The sequence below is a fragment of the Aegilops tauschii genome, chromosome 3 (assembly GCF_002575655.3).
Source record: "Aegilops tauschii subsp. strangulata cultivar AL8/78 chromosome 3, Aet v6.0, whole genome shotgun sequence".
In the NCBI taxonomy this organism is placed as follows: Eukaryota; Viridiplantae; Streptophyta; class Magnoliopsida; order Poales; family Poaceae; genus Aegilops; species Aegilops tauschii.
Window position 1 is genome coordinate 446,170,361 of NC_053037.3, and position 14,950 is coordinate 446,185,310.

A 14,950-nucleotide genomic window follows, 5' to 3' on the forward strand; every position below is an offset into this window, starting at 1 on the left:
AGAAAGTTATCCCTACAAAATCATATAGTCTGGCTATGCTCCATCTTCCCCACACAAAATATTCATATCATGTACGACCCCGGTTTTAGCCAAGCAATTGGTTCATACTTTTAACACGCTTTAGCCTTTTCAACTCTTACGCAATACATGAGCGCAAGCCATGAATATAGCACTATGGTGGAATAAGGTATAATGGTAGGGGTTATGTGGGAAGACAAAAAGGGAGAAAGTCTCACATCAACGAGGCTAATCAACGGGCTATGGAGATGCCCATCAATTGATGTTAATGCGAGGAGTAGGGATTCCATGCAACGGATGCACTAGAGCTATAAGTGTATGAAAGCTCAAAAAGAAACTAAGTGGGTGTGCATCCAACTTGCTTGCTCACGAAGACCTCGGGCATTTGAGGAAGCCCATCATTGGAATATACAAGCCAAGTTCTATATGAAATTTCCCACTAGTATATGAAAGTGACAAAATGAGAGACTCGCTATTATGAAGATCACGGTGCTACTTTGAAGCACAAGTGTGGTAAAAGGATAGTAACATTGTCCCTTCTCTCTTTTTCTCTCATCATTTTTTTTATTTTTTTATTTAGTCCGGAGTCTCATCCCGACTTGTGGGGGAATCATAGTCTCCATCATCCTTTCCTCACTTGGGACAATGCTCTAATAATGATGATCATCACACTTTTATTTACTTACAACTCATGAATTACAACTCAATACTTAGAACAAAATATGACTCTATATGAATGCCTCCGGCGGTGTACCGGGATATGCAATGAATCAAGAGCGACATGTATGAAAGAATTATGAACAGTGGCTTTGCCACAAATACAATGTCAACTACATGATCATGCAAAGCAATATGACAATGATGGAGTATGTCATAATAAATGAAACGGTGGAAAGTTGCATGGCAATGTATCTCGGAATGGATATGGAAATGCCATGATAGGTAGGTATGGTGGCTGTTTTGAGGAAGATATAAGGAGGTTTATGTGTGATAGAGCGTATCATATCACGGGGTTTGGATGCACCGGCGAAGTTTGCACCAACTCTCAAGTTTTTAAAGGGCAATGCGCGGTACTGAAGAGGCTAGAAAATTGCGGAAAGGTAAGTGTGCGTATAATCCATGGACTCACATTACTCATAAAGAACTCATATACTTATTGCAAAAATTTGTTAGCCCTCGAAGCAAAGTACTACTACGCATGCTCCTAGGGGAAGGGTTGGTAGGAGTTAACCATCGCGCTATCCCGACCGCCACACAAAGGAAGACAATCAACAAATACTTCATGCTCCGACTTTGTTACATAACGGTTCACCATACGTGCATGCTGCAGGAATCACAAACTCCAACACATGTATCTTTCAATTCCACAATTAGTCAACTAGCACAACTATGATATTACTATCTTTATATCTCAAAACAATTATCAAGCATCAAATTTCTCATGATATTAATTAAAGCAAATTGCCATGCTATTTTAAGAATCTCAAAATAATATAAGTGAAGCATGAAAGATCAATAGTTTCTATAAAACAAATCCACCACCGTGCTCTAAAAGATATAAGTGAAGCACTAGAGCAAAACTATATAGCTCAAAAAATATAAGTGAAGCACATAGAGTATTCTAATAAATTTAGAATCAAGTGTGACTCTCTCAAAAGGTGTGTACAGCAAGGACGATTGTGGTAAACTAAAAAGCAAAGACTCAAATAATACAAGACGCTCCAAGCAAAACACATATCATGTGGTGAATAAAAATATAGCTCCAAGTAAAGTTACCGATGGAAGTAGACGAAAGAGGGGATGCCTTCCGGGGCATCCCCAAGCTTTGGTTTTTAGGTGTCCTTAGATTATCTTGGGGGTGCCGTGGGCATCCCCAAGCTTAGGCTCTTGCTACTCCTTGTTCCATAATCCATCAAATCTTTCACCCAAAACTTGAAAACTTCACAACACAAAACTCAGCAGAAAATCTCGTGAGCTCCGTTAGCGAAAGAAAACAAAAGACCACTTCAAGGTATTGTAATGAACTCATTCTTTATTTATATTGGTGTTAAACCTACTGTATTCCAACTTCTCTATGGTTTATAAACTATTTTACTGGCCATAGATACATCAAAATAAGCAAACAACACACGAAAAACAGAATCTGTCAAAAACAGAACAGTCTGTAGTAATCTGTAACTAACGTAAACTTCTGGAACTCCAAAAATTCAGCCAAAATAGGACGACCTAGAAAATTTGTTTATTGATCAGCAGAAATTGGAATAAATATTTTATCACGTTCTGGTGATTTTTAACAATTATTTTTGTGAACAGAAAGTTTCTGGAATTTTCTGCAAGATCAAATAACTATCATCCAAGAAGATCCTATAGGTTTAACTTGGCACAAACACTAATTAAAACATAAAAACACATCTAACCAGAGGCTAGATCAAAGATTTATTCCTAAACAGAAGCAAAAAGCAAAAAACTAAAAATAAAATTGGGTTGCCTCCCAACAAGCGCTATCGTTTAACGCCCCTAGCTAGGCATTGATAATTTCGATGATGCTCACATGAAAGACAAGAATTAAAGCGCAAAGAGAGCATCATAAAGCATATGAAAAACACATCTAAATCTAACATACTTCCTATGCATAGGCATCTTATAAGCAAACAAATTTGCAAGGCAGGCAAAAACTAGCATATGCAAGGAAGCGGAAAGAAATAATAGCAATCTCAACATAACGAGAGGTAATCTAGTAACATGAAAATTTCTACAATCATATTTTCCTCTCTCATAATAGTTACATGTAGGATCATAAGCAAATTCAACAAAATAGCTATCACATAAAATATTTTCAACACGATCCACATGCTTGCAAAGTTGACACTCTTCCAAAATAGTGGGATTAACATTAACTAAAGTCATGATCTCTCCAAACCCATTTTTATCAAAAATTTCATACGATTGAACATTCTACAAATATGTGGGATCTAAAGTTGACACTCTCCCAAACCCACTTTCAATACTATTGCAAATACTAATATCAATCTCATATTCATCATGGGGCTTAAATAAATTTCAAGATCATAAAAGAATCACCCCAATCATGATCATTGCAACAAATAGTAGACATAGAAAAACTAGCATCCCCAAGCTTAGGGTTTTGCATATTATTAACATAATTTGCATTAAGAGAATTTATAATATCATCATTGCAAATGCTTTTCATCGAAGGAACTACCAAGTATGGGTGCAATAGCAACGATCTTATGTTTAACATAAGGAACTATAGCAAATTCATCTTCATAAATATTGGCATGATGGCCACAAGAATAGCAAGCATCATGTTCATCAAGGGATATTTCAATCAAATCATTGGAATCATCATTATCTATAGATTCATGCATATCATTATTTTCTTCCAAAGCAACGGTCATTCTCTCAATAAATTCTTTGACATAGACATTATGAGCATAGTTTTCATAGCAATATTTAAGTATGTCAAAAAATTTAGATTCGTAGAGAGTAATATCATACTTTTTAATCAAAGAAGCAACTTCATAAGCACCCTTAAAAGCAACAAATTCTTCAATTTGTTCAATATCATAGTAACTATAAACACCCTTTGCATAAGAAGATAAGACTTCATTTTCATTAAACTCACAAAGGTAGGGAAGGTGTTTTTTAGGGTTCTTAGAGCAACAAGTAAAATCACAAATTTCACAAAGATTCCAAGCATAACAGAGCAATCTGTTTATTTGATTCCATAAGAGTCTCCCTTTTTCAGACAAACGGTGACGCACAAAATGAGCATGCTCATCTAAAGATTTCCCATCAACTAGGCTAGTTGGGGTTTCAGCACGAGCGCATAAGGATCGAAGATGATCCAAGTAGAACACTTTAAGTGGATCCATATCAATAGATTTTCAGCAAGCGAGGATGCAAGCATATAGAAGGCACATGGCAACACGAGCAAACAAAAGGACGAACGGAAAAGAGAGGGCAAATAAAACGGCAAGGGTGAAGTGGGGGAGAGGAAAACGAGAGGCAAATGGAAAATAATGTAATGTGGGAGATAAGGGTTTGTGATGGGTACTTGGTATGTTGACTTTTACATAGACTCCCCGGCAACGGCGCCAGAAATCCTTCTTGCTACATCTTGAGCACTGCGTTGGTTTTCCCTTGAAGAGGAAAGGGTGATGCAGCAAAGTAGCGTAAGTATTTCCCTCAGTTTTTGAGAACCAAGGTATCAATCCAGTAGGAGGCCACACACGAGTCCCTCGCACCTACACAAACAAATAAATCCTCGCAACCAACGCGATAAGGGGTTGTCAATCCCTACACGGTCACTTACGAGAGTGAGATATGATAGATATGATAAGATAATATTTTTGGTATTTTTATGATAAAGATGCAAAGTAAAATAAAAGGCAATGAAAATAACAAAGTGTTGGAAGATTAATATGATGGAAAATAGACCCGGGGGCCATAGGTTTCACTAGTGGCTTCTCTCGAGAGCATAAGTATTACGGTGGGTGAACAAATTACTGTTGAGCAATTGACAGAATTGAGCATAGCTATGAGAATATCTAGGTATGATCATGTATATAGGCATCACGTCCAAGACAAGTAGACCGACTCCTGCCTGCATCTACTACTATTACTCCACACATCGACCGCTATCCAGCATGCATCTAGAGTATTAAGTTCATAAGAACAGAGTAACGCTTTAAGCAAGATGACATGATGTAGAGGGATAAACTCATGCAATATGATATAAACCCCATCTTGTTATCCTCGATGGCAACAATACAATACGTGCCTTGCTGCCCCTACTGTCACTGGGAAAGGACACCGCAAGATTGAACCCAAAGCTAAGCACTTCTCCCATTGCAAGAAAGATCAATCTAGTAGGCCAAACCAAACTGATAATTCGAAGAGACTTGCAAAGATAACCAATCATACATAAAAGAATTCAGAGGAGAATCAAATATTGTTCATAGATAAACTTGATCATAAACCCACAATTCATTGGTCTCAACAAACACACCGCAAAAGAAGACTACATCGAATAGATTTCCACGAGAGAGGGGGAGAACATTGTATTGAGATCCAAAAAGAGAGAAGAAGCCATCTAGCTAATAACTATGGACCCGAAGGTCTGAGGTAAACTACTCACACATCATCGGAGAGGCTATGGTGTTGATGTAGAAGCCCTCCGTGATCGATGCCCCCTCCGGCGGAGCTCCGGAAAAGGCCCCAAGATGGGATCTCACGGGTACAGAAGGTTGCGGCGGTGGAATTAGGTTTTTGGCTCCGTATCTGGTAGTTTGGGGGTACGTAGGTATATATAGGAGGAAGAAGTACGTCGGTGGAGCAACATGGGGCCCACGAGGGTGGAGGGCGCGCCCTGGGGGGTAGGCGCGCCCCCCTACCTCGTGGCTTCCTGGTGGATTTCTTGACATAGGGTCCAAGTCCTCTGGATCACGTTCGTTCCGAAAATCACGTTCCCGAAGGTTTCATTCCGTTTGGACTCCGTTTGATATTCTTTTTCTGCGGAACTCTGAAATAGGCAAAAAACAGCAATTCTGGGCTGGGCCTCCGGTTAATAGGTTAGTCCCAAAAATAATATAAAAGTGTATAATAAAGCCCAATAATGTCCAAAACAGAATATAATATAGCATGGAGCAATCAAAAATTATAGATACGTTGGAGACGTATCAGCGTCTCTGGTGCACGACGTCGTACGTGGTTAGCCAACTCTCTCCGGCCGTCGATCTTGGTCCTCGCCCGTGCCCTCCCATTCTGGCCCTTGATTGTGGCCACTCGATTGCCCCTCCCCCGCATGCCCTGGTTTTCGGGGGCTCGGATGGTGGTTCGCATGCTGAGGGGCCCGCTCCATGCAATGGCACGGCCGAGTGCAATCAAGTTCCTGGCAGCTTCCCTCTGTTAAGTGCTCTCGCTCTGCAGGCGCCACCCCCTCCTGACCAATCGTGCGCTGTTCAAAGCTCCAACGACACCAGGTCTGCTGGCCACGCTCCTGCTGACCCCCTCTCTTCCTCCTTGTCTGTGCATGGTTGCACTCCATACAAGGATGCGCTGCTCTCTTTTGCTGCCAGGCCTTCGCCTGCAACCTCGCACGCCGCACCAAATCCGCTTTTTAGATATGGCAAGCCTAAAGACTTGCATAAACGCTGTCTCCGTTGCCTCTCCTATAGCCATCGTCGGCGCAATTGCCGGGATCCGGTTGTCTGCTGGCGGTGTTGCTTGGTTGGCCGTTTCAGCTTTCAATGCCCCTTGCGCTTCATGCGACCTCCCAGGCACAACCTTGCAACCTTAAATACCCCTGCCCTTGCGTGCCTTCCGCACTCATCTCCTCTCGCCTCTCCAGCCTGCTCCACCATCTACGCGCTCCCCTCCAACTCCTCTCCCCTGCGCACCACGGACATGGAGCCAGTTGTGCACGGCCGCCCCACTTCCTTAGATGTTCACCACCCCATGATCGCCGACCAAAACTCCCTCGTCTGCCTTGTCAACATCACCCCCTAGGCCTGCTTTTGGAGAGTTTTCCACCACCACCTTGGCATCACGGCCGTCCGGTTCGCCGGGTGTGCAGTAGGCACTATTTTGTGGTTTTCCAGCGGGATACTGAGCAGGTAGCTGCTATGAGGGCTAGCCCTATCTGCTTGGGCAACCGTTCAGTCTGGATCCTGCCGCACAATGCGGGAGACAATGCCTTCTCCTTCTCCTATCGCCATGTCGTGAGCCTCTCCTTGGAGAAGATGCCGTTGCAGCTATGGAACAGGCGGGGGGTGGCGGCTAGTGTCGCCGGCTTCGCCAACTTATTCAGGCTTGAACACGCCTGCCTCCACGGCAGTGAGTTCTCAAGCATCTTCGTGCTCATCAAGGTGGAAGCCCTGCATCATATTCCGCACCACCTCACCTTCCACCGTGTCGAAGGCAACGGCATCTACACCGACGTCCTCATCAACGAGATTTGGGACGTGGCCTATTCCCTGGGTGCTCCCACTGCCCCACCGCGGCCGGCCAGCCAAGTTGGGGAGGAGGGCGCCAGCGGCTCACGCCATCCTGCTACGCCAAGGCAAGGGCACGCCCACCCTAGATCCTCCTTTGACCTCTCGGAGGGAGGTGAAGGCATGGTGGTCCGGGCTTTCAGAGCCTTTTGCATCCTCACATGGCATCCTTTGGCGACTGCCTAGCCATGCTCAAGATCGCCGTCAAGCCCAAGCTGGTCAAGCCCTCTCCCTTCTTCATCCCCACGGTGGCTCAGATCGGCCATGAGGACGAAGCACGTCTCTGCTTGCACTCCTCGTTGCTGGCGGCCGTTGTGCGGGCGCCGCGGGCTGTCGTCTCCTTCGACCCTGAGGGGATGTGTTTCTCCTTCAAGCTTGAGCTTAGCAGCCGTTGCGCGGTGCACGATTCCATACCTGTGCGGCCGCTGACAGTGGATGACGGATATTTCCCTTGCTTAATTTATCTTACTGAATCCCTGGCACGGGAAAGTTGTAGGTCTCTCCTGTTCAAATTCTGGCCCAAGCTTTTTGATGGCAGTTTGTGCTCCCGCACGCTGCCGCTGCTGCCCTCTTTTGAAAGCAAATATCCCCCTAAGCCCAATGTCCCTTCCAGCCTGCTGCCTGCTGTCGGCCCGCTCCTCTCTTCCTCGGAAGAGTTGCTTCTCCCAGCTGCAGCCCACTTCCCATCCCAAGCCCACTTACAAGCGCACCAAATCCTCACCACCCGGCCATCTGCACGCGGCCGGCCAGCCGTGTCCCACGACCTGAGCCTGGCGTCTTCCCCTGCGGTCAAGCCTCCCCTGTTGTGGCTACTGATCTCAAGCACCGGGCGTGCGCTGTGCTTCCCCTGCACGTTGCCACGGTGTTCTGTAGCTGCCGCGATCCACCTCTCGCACCTGCCGCCGGCGACCTCCACGCTGCTCCGCCAGCTCTGCAGCTGCTTCCTCCCGTTGGGAATGCCCCCCCCCCCCCCCCCCCCCCCCCCCCCCAGCCGCGTGCCTTGGGCCGTGGCACGCTCGATCTGAATCTCGAGCCTGCTGCTGCTGATCCAGAAAAGCAGGGGGCGGAAGATCTGCCTTCACCAGCTGTCGTCCCGGAGGGTGACCGCATCATCCCCCAGGCGGAGTCTGCGCATCCGCAACGCGTACGACGGCGTGCGCATGGGTTCCATCGAGCGTGCGTCCAAGCGGAAGGCGGCGGCTTCTGCGTCCGAATCGAGTGGTGGTGCTCCCCGCCGTTCCAGCTCCTCCTCCTCGCGCCGCAAGAAGGCGAAAGCGGTGGCCGGTCTGCTGGAGCTGCCCCTTGTGGCAACTCCGGCACCGCTGACCAGGGGCAAGCTGAAGATGATTGCAGATTAATGTGGCCTCAACGCTGCTACCATCCTCGACCAAGCTAGGGCCCGGGCTGCCTCCACGGATGCGGCGGCCTCCTCTACTTCCAGCGACCCCTCTGCTTCCTCTGTGCATGTCCTCGACAACCCAAATGTAAAGTTCTCCGGCCAATGCTACTGTAAGCCTTTGGGCTAGTCGGTTCAGATTTGTTTCTGTCATGAGTCTGCTGCTGTTAGTTCGCATTGTTTTTCGTCAGTCTGCTAGTTGCTGTCAGTTAGCCTGTTGCCTTAGGCTGTTCTTTGTCTGTCATTGTGTACTGGAGTCTCTCATGCCCTGCATCAGTTTGTGTCGTGTTAGTCGTCGGTTGTATCAGCATCGATCAATGTTATGCCTCCTCTTCTGCATCTACTCAAGCATGCATTTGTGTTTCTATTTCTCTCTTACGGGTGGTGTGCTCTTCTTTACACTATGAAGATCCTAAACTGGAATGTACGCGGCCTTGGCGATGATGACAAGTGCTCACTGGTTCGTGATGTTATAACCTCTTGCTGCCCCAGTGTTGTATGCTTGCAGGAAACAAAGCTGCCCTCCCTCTTCCTCTTTAAGCTGCGGTCCTTTCTACCCGCATCATACAAGGATCATGTTGCCATGCCTTCGGATGGAACTGCTGGGGGAATCCTGGTTGCCTGGGATTCTAGTTATGTTCTTGGTCAGCTTGTGGCCGCACACCGGTATCATGTCACCGTCAGAATGTCATCAACAACCTCTGCCAACTCCTTTCTGCTTACCGTTGTTTATGCTCCATGCTCGGGCAATGATCGGGCTGTGTTTTATGAAGCAGTGTCTAGTGTTGCAACAGGGGCAGGTTTACCTTGGATTGTGCTGGGCGACTTCAATATGTATCGTTTTGCTCATGAAAAATCCCGTGGTCAAATTAACTGGAACCTTATGGAGTTGTTCAATGGTTGGGCCAGGGAGCACGGGCTGGATGATATACAGATCGACAATAGGATGTTCACTTGGTCCAACAAAATATCCTCCCCCACTCTTGTCCGGCTGGACCGCATTCTTGTGAATGCCGCCTGGAATTTAAGTTTTCTACATACCTCTGCTTCTTGTGTGCCTGCTACAACTTCCGATCACACACCCATCTTAGTTCAACTCCAGGCAGAGATGACCAGAAGCAGGCTGTTCAGGGTACAGAACCACTGGCTTCAGATGGAGGAGTCTAGGAACATTATCCAGGACTGTTGGTCACGAGGCACCAGATATATTTCTTCTTCTGCATCGCTCATCAATTTTAAGATGCGACGGGTCTGGGCTGCCTTACGCTAGTGGAGCAGATGCCAGTCCAGCCTTAAGGTACTCATTGCAAATAATAAACATGTGGTCAGTTACTTGAACGCTGCTTTCTATACTCGAAGTAGTCCTCCATGAATCAGCATATGCCATGGCGGAACAACTGATCTTGTGGCAGACTGCTTTGTGGCGTTGACGGGCCAAGTTGCGCTGGTGTGTATCCGGTGATGAAAATAGTCTTTTCTTCCATGCAGCAGCCAATTGTCAGGCAAGAAGAAACAAAGTGAAGGTTCTTTTGCACGATGGTGTGCACCACTATCAGAATGACCAGAAGCTCAGCTTGGCTACTACATACTTCACTGATATCTTGGGTCAGCCTGCTCTCTCCATGCCAACGGTTCAGCTCAATGAGCTGTACAGCTCGGCCGACCTCTCCGAGCTGGCCGGTGCTTTCTCCTGGGCTGAGATTGTCCACGCTATCGATAGTGCACCAAACAACATAAGCCCGGGTCCAGATGGGTTCACTAATGAGTTTTACAAGGCCTTTAAGAATTTGATAAAGGATGACCTGCTCATGTTTTTCGAAGATTTCCAGACCAACCGCGTCGCTCTGGACGGTGTCAATACTGCTTCCATCACGCTGCTGCCAAAAACAGACTGGAGATGCGAGATTTCCGGCCAATTTCTCTGGTACATAGCGCTCCTAAGTTGGTGTCCAAAGTCATGAAAAACATGTTGCAAAGGCGCATACCAGATTTGGTGCACTCCTTGCAGTCAGGGTTCCTGAGAGGTCGATCTATTGTGGAAAACTTTGCTTTAGCAGCTGAAATGATACAGGCAGCACATAAGAGGAAGTTGCCTGTCATTGCCCTCAAGCTGGATTTTCGCAAGGCTTTCGATTCTGTTAGCTGGGGCTGCCTTACACAGATCTTGAGCATCAGGGGCTTCCCTTCAAGGTGGATACAGTGGATTCATGCACTCCTTTCAACGGGACGCTCTAGGGTGCTGATGAATGGGGAGGTGGGTGCTCCCATCCAAGCAAAACGGGGTTTTCGGCAGGGAGACTCTGTATTGCCTTACCTCTTTATTCTGGTTGCTGATGTGCTACAAAGACTATGTTGCTTGCATTTCCAAAGCGGCAACCTCTTGCACCCTCTTGGGTCTGACGATCTTTTTCCGGTGCTACAATACGCGGACGACACGATGATTATCTTCTAGGGCAATGTACAACAGGCTACTGTGATCAAGCATATCCTAACGGCTTTCTCAGACTTCTCTGGGTTGTCAATTAACTTCCACAAAAGCAGCTAGTGTCGTTCTGTGTTGATGCGGAGGTGGCAGCAGAGATTGCTCAAACGCTTGGCTGCCCGATCTCCTCCTTCCCATGTACTTACTTGGGGATGCCCCTTTCTCTGCATAAGATCAAGCATGGTATGCTGCTTCCGGTTATTCACAGAGTTGATCGCCGTCTCTCTGGTTGGCTGGCCACCTTTCTTTCCTGGGGAGGGCATCTCACGCTCATTAACTCAGTGCTGGCAAGTATACCGAGTTATTTCATGACTTGCTTTCCGTGGCCCAAGGAACCACTTAGCAAGCTGGAGGGCCTCCTTCGAGCTTTCTTCTGGCAAGGCAAGAACAAGATCAAAGGTGGTCAGTGCCTCGTGGCTTGGGACAAGGTGGTTCTCCCCGTGCTAATGGAGGTCTGGGCATTAGAGATTTACACGCTCATAATGAGGTTATGCCTTGCAAGTTTGTGGCAAAAATTCTTCAATCCTCAGACATTCCTTGCTACCGCTGGTTTGCATCTCAGTACTGCAAGGCTATCCTACCTTTGGGCAGCAACCACAAGGATACGGCCATATGGAAGGGTTTTAAAGGCTGCATTTCTCTGGTCATGTCTTCCACTCGTTGCTCTGTTGGCCTTGGTTCCCATGTCTCCTTTTGGCATGAACAGTGATTGGAAGTTGGCAGGCTGAGACACCTCTTCCCGGTCTTATACTCCTTCGCTCGCAACCAGTATTGTTCGGTTCAGTCTCAGTTTTCGGTGGAAGGTTGGAATGTGCGTCTTCACCCCAATCTTCCCCAGCTAGCAACCCAAGAGCTGCTCGCCTTGGATCAACTGCTTGTGAATGTTACCGCTACCACTTCGCTCCTAGACACCCGCGCCCCTTCGCTGGCTGGCAGCAGGCTCAGCACAAGCTATTTCTACAAGCTACTCAGTTTCCGCGGCGTGCGTTGGGCTCCTGTTCCGTGGGTTTGGGACCCCATTATACCACTGAAGCATAGGGTGTTCTTGTGGCTTGTCTTCTGGGGGCGCTTGAATACAAAAGACAATATGGCTCGGAAGGGCTGGTCAGTAGCTGACTCAAACGCTAGGTGTGATCTCTGCCCCGCCCTTGAATCGGTTGATCACTTGTTGCTTCGATGCCGTCCGGTTAACGCCCTCTGGCATAGGCTTCTGTTGGGTCCTTTGGCCCTTCACTCTCCTGATATCCAGTCTTTTGTTTGTCAGGCGGTGGATCAGCTTGCTTTCAAGCATAAATGGAATGTTACTTTTGCGGCTTGTGTTGTCACCGTCTGGCAAGCTAGGAACGATCGACTTTCAACAACAAGTGCTGGACGGAGTCTTACATTAGGTTCCATGCAGCTGATTTGATACGTCTTTGGTCCAACAGAACTACAAAGCAGAGAGACAAGGATGACTTGCATTATTGGTCTAATATGATCAACGGCTAGACCAGACCTACATATGTCCTCCCCTCCCCTCCTTCCTTTTCCTTTCTTTCGTTCTCTGTTTCTCTCTCTTTTGTTCTAGGCTGCTTGTGTCCTTGCACCCTGGTGCATTTCACAAGCTATGTAACCGAACCTTTCCAGGCTCTGTGCCTATTTGGAAATATAAGCTAGGCCTTGAGTCACCACCTCATTTTCAAAAAAAAGGTCTTGTGCATTATCAAATGAATGACGAATTCTCTGAGTCGGGCAGCTTATGCATTTGGACATGGATCTGTCTAAGGCACATCTAGTTATTGCATATCACTATAAAAAAAATACACTTCCGTGATGATACGTGTTTGTTACAGTAGGTCGCGTTTTTTGTCATGCATGTACATCCATGACAAATTTATGACAGAATCAAGATAGTCATACCTGTGCTGTCGTAGAAGTGTTCCATGACATTACCAAAATTATCATCACGCAAGTGTCCACTTCCATGACGATAAATCGCGCGTCACAGAAGTGCTTTCGTCAAGGATGACCCACACATGGCATCCACCGTAACGGAACGCCGTTAAGCTATCAGGTCGGATTTTGGATCCGATAACCCGTTAACAGCCCTGACCAATGGGAAATTTCCACGTGTAAAATTCTGATTGGCCGAAGGGAACACCTGTCAGCTCGTCAGTGGGCCAGATGTCGCCCGTCCATTGGAGGAGACATGCCTATGATACGTTGACACGTGGTTGGGCCCAACAGAGGCCCATATAGGTTAAAAAGGCCGACCCAGTCAAAGGCCCGTATAACTTAATCAGGTACTAGTGGGCCAGCCCAATAACGGTCTGCTTAATAAAGGCCCATTTACGGCCCGAAGCCAGATCTGGCCCGTTAATTGTTCGCCCAATATTTGGGCACATTTACGGCCCGAAGCCAGATCTGGCCCATTAATTGTTCGCCCAATATTTGGGCCCATTTGCGGCCCGAAGCCAGATCTGGCCCGTTAATTGTTCGCCGAATATTTGGGCCCATTTGCGGCCCGAAGCCAGATCTGGCCCGTTAATTGTTCGCTGAATATTTGGGCCCAACTACAGCCCAGTGACTTTCGGCCTGTTAGAGGCCTGATGTAGACATGGGCCCATTTCAGCCCGGTGTGACTTTCGGCCTGGGAATGGCCCGTGCTGCCCATGGGCCATATATGGTCCGACGGGACATCGAGCCCACTAACGGCCCGTGCTAAAGGTGGCAACAGTTAAGCCCAACGTGACTTTGGGCCTGTTAAAGGCCTGTCGCGTAATTCGGCCCGTTGATGCCTGTGCTAAGCTTTCGGCCTCTTAAAGGCCCATGATATCAGTGGGCCAACTAAGGCCCGAGATATGTTTCGGCCTGGTAACAGCCCGTGAGCTAACTGGGCCCAAAACGGCCCGGTCTACATTTCGGCCTGCTGAAGGCCCGTCGACGACTAGTGAAAATTGAGGCCCAACATGCATTTTGGCCTGCTAAAGGCCCGTGGTTTCATCTCGGCCGTAACAGGCCAGTACAATATTCAGCTTGTTAATGGCCCAACGCTACCTGGGCCAAACTAAGCACTGGGTCGACAAAAGGCCCAACTAAAATATAGGCCGGTGTAAGTTTGGGCCTGGCGCAATGTGTGAAGGCCCCAATCATTCGGGCCCAAGAAAGACGCAGGCCGGCCCAATTGTGGCCCGCAAAAAACTTGGCCCGTTAGAGTCGAATGTTTCGGTCCGGTCGACTACATCTGATTTTTTTCAGATAGCGAATGATGGCAGTAACTAGTAGGAATTAAGAACAAACCTACTCTATACAATTAAGAAATTACGGCATAGTAACTAAGAATAAACCTACACTATACAATAAAGGATTTAAGGTATATTACATCCACTGGGCATCGAAGTTCTCCACCAGTGATCATAAAGCGCAACGAAGAAGCAGATTACAAAAACTGGGCACCATTGCAGCGTAACAAAATAATACTGAACCGAGACCACTTCCAAGACAGTTCAAGAAAGGTTAGCCTTGCGGGGGAACTACTGCGCAAGCTACTGAGCAAGGCTGTGAGACCGCCCTAGCATGTCGGTCATAGCTTCCAGGTGTAGCTGTTTAGCGATGAGGTTCTCATTGGTGTTCTCCGCAATCTTTCTTAGAGACAGGACTTCAAGTCGAAGTTGAGTTGCATAATGCCTTTCTACTAGAACTTGGGACTCAAGAAGTCGAACTGATTCACACAACGAATTCTGTGAGCTTGTCTGACTGTTAATCTCAAGTAACTTGAGCTTGTCTGACTGTTAGTCTCAAGTAACTTGAACACTGCATCAAGACAAGACTTTGGGGTTGTCTCGCTATCTTGAGGATGTTTTGCCTTCTTTGCTGCAATATATGTTGGGTTTGTCTCACAGCCTTCAGCAGACTTGTGCATGCCATCAGGCATATCACCCTGAAACAAAGCAGAGAGATGACAGGTTTTGCACGTGTATAAACAAAGATGATAACTGTTCTGTCAATTCTATCCAATTTCAAATTAGAAAATAAAGAGTAAGTTCAAAATATCAATAG

General features: G+C 47.0%; 1 long non-coding RNA gene and 1 pseudogene across 1 annotated transcript; one reads left to right on the forward strand and one right to left on the reverse strand.

Annotated features, from left to right (window-relative positions):
* LOC109744427 (zealexin A1 synthase-like) overlaps nucleotides 1-14,950 on the reverse strand; it is a 61,094-nt pseudogene that overhangs the window by 3,185 nt on the left and 42,959 nt on the right.
* LOC109744431 (uncharacterized) lies at nucleotides 7,840-12,227 on the forward strand. The gene is made up of 2 exons (XR_012205288.1): nucleotides 7,840-12,040; nucleotides 12,177-12,227. It is a non-coding gene; the product is annotated as an uncharacterized lncRNA (long non-coding RNA).